We start from the raw sequence: 10256 nt of genomic DNA, 5'->3' as shown, positions 1-10256 counted from the left end.
TTTAGAAGCCATGACAAGGAGCATCCTGGAGGCCAAGGTTTTCTTTCTAGGAAGGAAGGAAGGCCATGACCACCATGGCAGCCATTTTATTAATGTCCAAATCTCCCAATTTAGTCATTTTTCTCAGAGCGCCCAATACATGGTCACAACACCCTAAATACGTGCAGCATCCCAGAAAGATAGTCTGCCTCTGATTTCAAAAAATCAACACACCCAGAGATACAGAGATGGTTATCATTTTTATCTAAATCCTGTGGTGACACCAGATGAGTCTTTCATCCCTTTGGGACATCAGTTAATTGAAAACATCCTAAAATTAATTTCCACTTCAGCTAATACTAGCAAGTGGGATTTGCAGGCACAGTTTTTATATAATATCCACCCACCCACTAATGTACAGTAAAACTTCTTCCCAACTACCCTATCAGGGAGCTTCACTCAAATGTAGGATAAGTCTTGCATTCTCATTTTTACCATGACCATTCCCTTTGAAAAGTTAAATACAATTGTTAAATACAATTCTTCAGTCTCCACTTCAGCTGCTCTTACACTGTTGACACCACACACATGTTGCCAAATGTATTTCTTTGTTTGCATGTTTATATGCCACTTCAAGGGAAACCAACTCCGTTTATGTTAAGGTTAAAAAACACACACACACAAACTCTAAAACATATGTATCAGTACAATAAAAAGCATAGCCCTAGGAATAAAATAAAAACTTGGCATCCATTATCCTCCAAATTACAGGAGGAAGATGCTCACAACATTCCCACCTCCAAAAAGGTAAAGGTAAAGGTTTCCCTTGACATAAAGTCCAGTCATGTCCGACTCTAGGGGGCGGTGCTCATCTCCGTTTCTAAGCCTTAGAGCCGGCGTTGTCCGGAGACACTTCCAGGTCATGTGGCCAGCATAACGACACGGAATGCCGTTACCTTCCTGCTGAAGCGGTACCTATTGATCTACTCACATTTGCATGTTTTCGAACTGCTAGGTGAGCAGGAGCTGGGACTAGCAACGGGAGCTCACCCCGCCGCGCGGTTTCGAACCGCCGACCTTCCGATCGGCAGCTCAGCAGTTTAACCCGCAGCACCACCGCGTCCCTCCTCCAAAGCCTGTTATAAAAACAGGTTTTGACGGCACCTCTGAAACTCAGGACTCCAGCCAATATAATAAACACAAGGCACTTAACTTGCTTCAGCATTTCCCATTGTTTGGGGAGTTACCACAATGATCACAAACTACCTGGAGAAAGAGTTGGTAAGTATGAACTGTGACAGCTTTCTCTCACTTAAAATGAGACTATAAGTAGATCCAAAACATTATTTGGGTGGATTAGCAGTAAAAATATGAAACACATGCTAACTTTTCCACAGATACCACACAAGTTTTTGTTTCAGTTATGAATGTTACAGTTGTGGAATAACGTAATTGCATTCCTTTGATTCTATATCTACCGTGCCCTCCAACACTCACTGCCCTTTTATTTTTATATTTTTTGTTTAACATAACATCCAACCCACCATTCTTACTATTTTGTGTATTTCTTGTTGACCCTCTTAAAGGTATTATTTGCAACAGAAGTTTTGTTTGGTTGTTTCTAATGTGCCACTGCAGATGTAATCATTTTATATACCAACCATGATGTTTTAATTTATTGGGGGGGGCTCTTTTCAATTGTAACATTATGAATAATCTCCACAAAGTCAATGACTTGTTTTTGAATTCATTTTCAGCCGACAAAGAAGCTCAGTGCCAGTGTAAATAAAGTATTAACAAACATATATTTTAAAAATAGGAATCCTGCCTGAAAAACTGGGTCCCTTCTCTTCCTAGGATCAGCACTTCTGATTAATGTGATGACTTGTTTCTCCTGTTAATTAGCTGCCCCATCCCATTCCTACTAAAGAGGCCTTGGAACAGTCCAATAAGGAAGCACAAAAGTCCTGTCTCTGGAACTACAGGTCCTCATTTAATTCTTGGCACTGCGACAGAAATTGGATCGCCACACATGGTTCATTATGTTATTTGTTTAGTCAATCTCCCAAGGTTTGGACAACAGATACAGGGATATGAATTTCTATTCCTGTCTTCAATCATAATTTGCAATTTAGCCTTATTGTCCCTCCTCTCAGTAACAAGAACTACAATGTAGCCCTAATAACATTTATCTCTTAATTGTTCATTGGCCAGAATTGATGGGACTCCTGATAGCAACCTCTCCAACCGAGCTTTTGCTAAAAGTGACCTATTGGCTTCCACATGCGTGGCATTGTGTTTTCATAAGCCAAAGCCACAATTTTTTCAGTATTTTCCTTCACAGATTATTCCTTAAGCACAACTGCTTTTAAAATCTATGTATTGTGTTTTGAATATTTTTCAAAAAATTTGCTAAAGACAGTATTATGTAAGAATAAAGAGTTTAAACTGTGTTTAAATACATTAGTTACCTTTTTTTCTATTTGAATCCATGCTTGTTAAATACGTTGGATATTGCTTCAGGTTCAGTCAATATATTTCCCACTTTGAAATTTTATTGAGGAGAAAAAAATCCATCCTATTGTTTTGAAGAATTTTTACACATGAATTAGATGACAGAGTTCCTAATTTTAGTGGAGGAAAAAATATAATGAGGTTATTGACTACCAGTGCCACACCATGGAAAAAAACAAATGTCCACTTTAGGGAGTATAGTTGGCTCATCTCTAAAACCTTTAAGAGTTTCTGTGGAAGCTTTCCCTGAGCAGAGGGAAAGGAACAGAACTTTACTGATAAATTTCCTAAATTGACTAGATGAAGTGCAAGGCGGACAGTCCTGTGACCATTATATTACTTCCAGCATCTCTTAGCAGTATTCCATGTTGAGGAGAAAGTAGGTACATACCAATAGGTAGGTAGACAGCAATATTTTGATCTGAGCCTGGAAGTAATTAAGAGCCAAGGAAGGTGATGCCCATATAATACATGGATAATGTAAAAACTCACTTAAAATTCTTGCTTTCATATTCTGCATCATCAAACATCCAGATTCTAATAGCAGCTCTATAAGTAACACATTGCAGTAATCCAGATGGAAGGTTATCATAAGGTTGAAACTTCAAAGACAGATAATCCACATTCAAAACAGGGATAGCTGGGATACAGTCTGAAGCTAATACAAACACTCTTTGCTACAAGAAGGTCTTGGATCTCTAGTTATATCAATGTACCCAAGCCCTGCAAAGAAGGCAGTTGAAATCCAGTCTCAGGAGAGTAGTTTTTGTTTCTATTTATAATAATTTTCATTATTTGCACATTTTAGTCCTCAACAGCATTTTTAGCAGACAAAAGGAGAAGCATCAGCTGGCATGCTAAATACTACTGTAGTCCCAGCTTTCAGGTGCCTGTGGTTACTAGTTCCCAGGACTTTTGCATTTCCATTAAGGATAACAAAACAAAGTTGACAATGACCTGTCAACTGTTGTGAAAATCCAGTGCTATTAGCATTAGCAGAATTTTAAGCTCTATTCATTTAAAGCCATCCTTTTCATTTTGTTATGCCTTAAACCAATCAAACAGCATTTCTCCTCTTCAGGAGCTAAATTTATTATAAGAATAACAGGCTGTCGATAGGTATTCTAAATTAGAGACATAAAGCACAAGCTTAGTGTTATCTTTATACATGTCCTGGAAGCATTTCCAGTCAGTGAAATAAACACACACACACACATACATACACAGTATACATGAATTTCAGCTTTAAAATTATGCTGCACATTTGCCTAATGCATCACAGCAGATCTCTTGCGCTTGGACAATCTCTTGCTGTTTGTGTGTGTCATGTAAGGAACAGGTAGATTCTCAATATTACAACATTTAATTATTAATTATTAAAAAGTGGAAGTACAATCAATTGTAAACTTACCCTTGGCTGAGCTCTCTTTCTCTCTTGCAGTATCAGGTCCTTTATGACTTTGAAACAATGACTGTCTCAAATGAAGGGAAAAGTAACGACAGGAGCTGATGTTTCCTGAAGTAGGTCTATCACACAGTGATAATTCATTTCAAATCCAGGCATATCTAACCTAAACTTTTCTAATTATGCAATCCTCAGGTCACATCCTTCATCCGTGAGTCCCTCCCTGCTGGTTAAAAACAGCAGTGACGTTTCTTAAACCAACCTTTTTCACCATTTTACCCCAGAGGAATCTTGAGATCTTCAGCTCTCAGGGAATCTCTGCATAAAAATTGCAAAAAGTACAAAACCTTCGTAATACAATTCACTTTTAACCTACACCACTGTAAGTGCTAGCATTGTGCAGTGCACAAAATAAAAGATGTTTGATATTTTTCAGTGACAATCTCTTGTGGAACTCCTAGCAACCTCTGACGGAACCGTAGGGCAAGATGGAACCCCGGTTGAGAAAGGCTAGCTTAAATGTAAATTCCACTTGAATTTTTTTACTTTTCAGTAGCAACAAAAAATTATGCATTAACTGTAGTTTGAAGCAATGCTGCTGGTGTTTTATAAATGGGAAAATAAAGGATCTGGCTAGAGGAAGCAGAACTCGCACTGCTCCGATATTTTATCCAGCAGGTGTGACCATAAATCAGTTCAATTTATTATTTATTTCATTTATTTTCTATCCCGCCTTTATTATTTTTATAAATAACTCAAGGCAGCGAACGTACCTCATACTCCTTCCTCCTTCTATTTTCCCCACAACAACAACCCTGTGAGGTGGGTTGGGCTGAGACAGAGTGACTGGCCCAAGGTCACCCAGCCAGCTTGCATGCCTGAGGCAGAACTAGAACTCTCAGTCTCCCAGTTTCTAGCCTGTTGCCTTAACCTTAAATTTACTAATCTTCCCCCAGTCTGGTGGTCTCTCTCAATTTAGTGGACTACATCTCCTGTCCATGTTGACTGGACATAATGAGAGCTTTCCAATATATCCCAAAAATATATCTTGGGAAGTCTGTCCTACGGCTAGGAAAACATGGTAAGGCTTGGAGGATTCAAATAGGTTGTAAAGGAAATTCTTGATACATCAGATGGTAGTGGGAGGGACATTTAACATTAGAGGGTTCCAGACTGCCTTTATTTTTGTATCAGTGATCCTGTAATGTTAAAACAGCCTAAGTATTCCACTGGAAAATGGCACTCATGCAGTATGTTTAATTTCTAAATGGAAATTGCTCTATGGAAGTTATTCAGTCTTCCAGGATTCTTTTTAAATCAATGCACTATTGATCAAGTGGACTCTGAAGTGTTGAAATCTAGCATTATATCCCAACAAGTATACATCCGGACTATATTATAATTATTAATCCTTCCCCATAATTATCTGCAGGTAGTCCTCAAGTTATGACCATTTGTTCAACAACTGTTTGAAGTTATGGTGATACTGAAGGGATTTACGACCAGTCCCTGAGGTTACAGCTGTTGCAGTGCCCCTGCAGACATGTGATGAAAATTCGGGCACTTGGCAGCCCGCCCACACTTAGATCACCGGGGCATTTCATCCCAACCACCCATCTCCACACCCCATCTATGACCTTTTTGTTAGCAGATTGCTAGGAAAGCCTTTGGCCCAGGAGAGATCAGAAAAGTCACACACCAGGCATTTCTATAAAAATAATTTTATTCACAGAAAGCAAACATATTTACAGGCTCTCAGTGAGAGCTGCTTAACTCTCTACATGCCTACACAGAAGGGAAACTGAAACTAAAACAAGTCCAGGCAAGTTCTTCCCCCAGGTGCAAAAATTAACATCCGAAAAGAGGACAATTAAATTCAACCTCTTCACCTGGCCAAAATGATTAGTTACCATAGTAACCTTAATCTGTAGTAGAAAACATATTAACACTCCCCTTCTTATACTACAGAATAAGATGCAAACCAATTTGTTTTGTTAACTCTTTGTGTCTTGGTACAGCAAGAGGTTTGGTTAAAATATCAGCAATCATGTCTTTTGATTCACAATATTTCAACATTATTTCTCCTTTGCTTATCATATCTTTGATATATTGATATCTAATATCGATATGTTTTGTCCTATTTTTGCAGGCTTCAGATTTTGCCATAGCAATGCAAGCTTGATTATCCTCATAAACAGTTATAGGCTGGTTCACTTCCATGCCTATGTCTTTTAACAAATGTTTAAACCATATAACCTCATTACAGGTTTGTGTTAGAGAATAAAACTCTGCTTCTGCAGTGTAAAGAGCAACAAGTGTTTGCTTTCTAGAATGCCAGCCTAAGCTAGACCCAGCAAATTGAATTAAAATCCCAGGAGTGGATTTCCTGTCACTGACATCTGCTCCCCAGTCAGAATCGGCAAAAGCCTGCAATTTCTCGGTTCCAGAGGCATTTTGCTTCAGGCAATAATTCTTTGTTCCTTGCAAATACCTCATTAACCTCTTCAATGCTGCTTTTCCAGTACATGTAGGCTTCTCTACCTGTCTACTTAAAATGGCCACAGAATTTGAGATATCTGGGCGAGGGTGATTTGCAATGTACAGTAAACTTCCAATTGCAGATCTATATTTCTCTGTCTCAGTTAATTGAGTTTCTCCTATATCTTTCTGAAAATCTGTTATCATTGGAGTAGAGACTGGTTTACAGTCTTGCATATTAAAATCCTCTAGGAGCTTTTGAATTTTACTACGTTGGTTGAACAGAAAGCTACCATCCTTCTTCCTGTGTATTTCTAAACCTAGGTAATTTGTTACAGTTCCAAGGCTTTTTAATGTGAAATGGCTTTTCATGCAGGCTTCAAAATCAAGCCTTTGTTTTTCTGTTGGTGTGAACAGCAGCAAATCATCAACATAAATGCACAGATACGTACAGCCTTGTTTGTCTTTCTTCATATTTACACATGGATCTGCTTTTCCTTTTTCAAAACCAACATTCTGCAGTTTTTCATCTAATTTTTGGTTCCAGGATCTAGCAGCTTGTTTTAACCCATATATTGACTTCTGCAGTTCACAGACTAGATTCTCCTCTTTTTCATAGCCAGGGGGTTGCTGCATGTATAATTTGTGGTCTAAATCACATAGAGAAATGCAGTTTGAACGTCATAGTGGTGAACTGACATTCCTTTGAATGCAATTTTTAACAGTAATCTAATTGATTCACCTTTAGTAACTGGTGCAAAAGTCTTGTCAAAGTCTAAATCTTTCCTTTGAGTGAACCCTTTTGCAACTAACCTTGCGTTATATTTTTGGATTTTGCCATCAGCATCCCTTTTCAGTTTGAAAACCCACCTGCAACCTAGACAGCGTTCATTGGGAGGTAGATTTACCGGTTCCTGTGTTTTATTTTCTTTCAAGGATGCTAACTCCTGTTGCATGGCAGAATGCCAATTTTGTGCAATCTCAGGTGGTAAAGCATTCACTTGTTCTAAAGACTCAGGTTCTGTGAATATGTGAAAAGCCTTTACTGTTTCAGCCTGAAAACGTGATGGAGGAACGCCTTTATTACTTCTCTGAGATCTGCGAGGTAATACAGGGCTTAAATTTTGACTCCTATCACTTTCCTGAGAAGCATCTGTCTCATCAGACAGATCTTCAGTTTGCTTTTCTGGTTTAATGTCCTCATCAGTCAAAAGATCACTATCAGCAAGTCCTTGCTGTTCTCTTGTGGTGGTCAGATCAACTGGAGAGCTAGAATTTAATCTCCCCCAGTTTTGTTCAGCAAAAGAAGCGCTTTTGCTAATTATTAATTTCTCTCCCATTATGAACCTGTGGCTCCTTTGGCTTTGTTCATAGCCAACAAAGATGGCTTTCTTTGTTGTGGGGCCTCCTTTCCTTCTCTGTTGTTTTGGAATATGAACCCAAGCAGTGCTACCAAACACTCTAAGATGGTTTACCTTTGGTTTCACACCATAAAACAAATGGAATGGAGTGTCCTGAATCACAGTTATACAATCTGTTTTGTACATAACAGGCAGTAGATATTGCCTCTCCCCAATACTTAAAAGATAAATGTGAATCTTTAAGCATGCATTCCATCGCATTTTGCAAGGTTCTGCCCTTTCTTTCAGCAACATCATTTTGCTGAGGGGTGTAAGGGTTAGAAAGAATTTGTTCTGTCATGTTTTCCACTAGGAACCTTTTGAACTTGTGAGAAAGGTACTCTCCTCCTCTATCACATTGGAGTGCAGATACAGGCCTTTTCCATTTGCCCATGTCAATTTTCCATTTGCCCATGTCACAAAACCTTTAAATTTCTCAAATGCCTCATCTTTGTGTTTTAAGATGTAGATAAATGTGTATCTTGAGAAATCATCAATGATGGTCATTGCATACCTTGCTTGTCCAAGACTTGGAGCAAAAGGACCAATAATGTCAGAGTGTACAATTTCCAAAGGTCTAGTTGTAACTCTGTCACTGTGCTTACTCACAGGAGCTTTTAGTGTTTTGCATGCTTTGCAAACTACACAATCTAAGTATTTGTCACAGGGTTTTATCTTTAGGTCAGCATACAGCTGTGGCATTTGTGCTATATACTTGAAATTAGCATGACCAAATCTTCTATGCATCAGGTGTACACATTGGTCATGATATGGAGTGTTGCCAACTGCAGCCTTGCAGCTTGGCTTCCTTGCATTTTGCACAATGTACAAGGAGTCTTTCAATATACTAGTAGCACACAATTTTCCATTTCTACATATCTCACAACCATTTTTCTTAAATGTTATGATATACCCTGTTGCAGTTAACTGTGCCACAAATAAAAGGTTTGATTGTAAATTTGGCAGACACAACACACCTTTTACAGTTTCTCCCAAGCAGGATAAATACAAGTCACCTTGTCCCATAATTTTTGTCACAGACCCATCAGCCAAAGATACACTTTGTCTTTCAGTTTTAGACAGTGACACAAAAGAGCTTTTACAATTACATAAATGACAATTGGCCCCAGAATCTAACGCCCATACATCAGAATTACCCTTCTCAGCAACCTGTGCAATTTAGGTTGTCTGAAAAGCCTTCTTCTGTGTTGCCCTTGTGTTGTTGTTCTTCGTCTTTCTACTCTTGGGTCTCAAGGCACAGTCTTTCTGCAAATGTCCAGCTGAACCACAAGTGAAGCATCGCTGGCTGGCTAGCGCTGTGGCCTCAGCTTCCTTTCCCTTCTTTTCCCTTGTTTTCTGGTATTGCAGCTTTCCAGAAGAGATGGGGGGGATCTTTCCTCTCTCTTCTCCCATTCAGCGAGTAAGCGCTGTGTAACATACGATGGGGTGACGTCTGCTTCAGGCATAGCCTCCAGGGTACAAATCAGTGTGTCCCATGTTTCATTCAGCGAGGACAGGAGGATATAGGATTTTGTGAGAGGTGTAAATTCCATTCCTCTCTCCTGCAACTCAACAAACAGCTGCTGAATATAATGCAGGTGCTCAGGAAGGCTATCTCCTTCTGCAAGCTAGGCTTTGTACAGCTTTTTTGTCAGGGTAATTTTACTCCCTGCTGTTGCCTTTACATACAAGTCTCTCAAAGCGTCCCAAAGTTGCTTGGCAGACTGCATACCTCGCACATGGACTAGCTGATTGTCCTCAACTCCCAGGATAATGGTGGCTCTAGCCTGCTCATCCTGTCTAAGCCATTCAGCACTGGGATTTTGGGGGGTTTGCTTACCAATTGGCAGCCAAAGATTCTCTCTGCGAAGATACATCTCGATCTTCAGGGCCCAATTCAAATAGTTGGTCTCTGATAGGCGCTCCAGAGGCATCGCTGAGGGCTGGGAGGTAGCCATGGCTTCTTCCTTCTTTTGCAAGTCACCTCAGCTGGCTTCTTTGTCCTGTAGACCGGCAGTTGCTGGAAAATCTCCAGGTGGCTCCAAAGAAAATCTTCACAGGTCTTTGCTACCTGCCTTTAAATTGTGCATGAGTTGTGGAGCTGATCTCTCTATTCTCTGGGTTTTACTGGGCTTCTTACTGGGTTTACTGGGCTGCTTACTGAGCCCATAACCTGTTGGCAGAGTGCTAGAAAGCATTTGGCCCAGGAGAGATCAGAAAAGCCACATACCAGGCATTTCTATAAAAATAATTTTATTCACAGAAAGCAAACATATTTACAGGCTCTCAGTGAGAGCTGCTTAACTCTCTACATGCCTACACAGAAGGGAAACTGAAACTAAAACAAGTTCAAGCAAGTTCTTCCCCCAGGTGCAAAAATTAACATCCGAAAATAAGACAATTCAACCTCTTCACCCGGTCAAAATGATTAGTTACCATAGTAACCTTAATCTGTAGTAGAAAACGTATTAATACTTTTG

Source organism: Candoia aspera, chromosome 1 (genome assembly GCF_035149785.1).
Source record: "Candoia aspera isolate rCanAsp1 chromosome 1, rCanAsp1.hap2, whole genome shotgun sequence".
Lineage (NCBI taxonomy): Eukaryota > Metazoa > Chordata > Lepidosauria > Squamata > Boidae > Candoia > Candoia aspera.
This window is presented reverse-complemented; position numbering follows the sequence as displayed.